The following is an 885-nucleotide window of genomic DNA, read 5'->3' on the forward strand; positions in this document are numbered from 1 at the left end:
ATCTTTATATATTCAAAGCATCCCAGACCGCCAAATTATATTCAACACAATCACAACACACTGATCGCTCGGCCATAACATGTATTTAATCATTCAACACATAAAATACAGTTAATTTCCGAAATTTGATATCAAACACTATAATACACCGTTAATATAATATTCACAAGTTAAATTACAAATGTCATTCGATTAATGAAAAAAGGCTACGTGCTGAAAGTTATTAAAAACAAGGAAATTATTATATGTTCAGTAATTGTGTTTTTGTGTAATGAGACGCGTACATGAAATAGGATGTAATAGTAACTGATAATATCAGATGCAGTTAAATATACTGTTATTAATAAAATATACTCATTATGACAGTTGTAATCCTATAAGCATAAAAAGGTGCATTGAATAACCATACAGAAAAGTATCTTGTAATAAATATGAGGAATATACAATTCATGAAAGAAGAATATAAATATAAAGAACGAAATTTATAAGGAGTCACATAATAAGCAAACGATTCAATAGATAAATAAATGTAGAAATATATAAGCAAATACACACAGATAAATAGATAAAGAGATCGACAGATTGATAGAGAAACTAAGTAAATAAGAATAAAGAAGAGAATAAACGTACAACGAAAATACTGTTATCAACTCTACTCATATGAGAAAAAAGAAGAAAAGAATATGAAAACTCAGAGAAAAAAAAAATCCCGCGAGAGTTAAGATAATATCTTTCCGCATTCAAACTGTAAAGAAAATGATAATCTCAAAAAGAAAACGAAATGAAGGGGCAACTAAACAAAAGAAAAAATACACCCAAGCGAAGTGGAAGAAAAGATCAAGAAAAAAGTCACACGGTGCAGAAACGTCTAAGGAAATTCCCACA

Source organism: Penaeus monodon, chromosome 29, assembly GCF_015228065.2.
Source record: "Penaeus monodon isolate SGIC_2016 chromosome 29, NSTDA_Pmon_1, whole genome shotgun sequence".
Classification (NCBI taxonomy): domain Eukaryota; kingdom Metazoa; phylum Arthropoda; class Malacostraca; order Decapoda; family Penaeidae; genus Penaeus; species Penaeus monodon.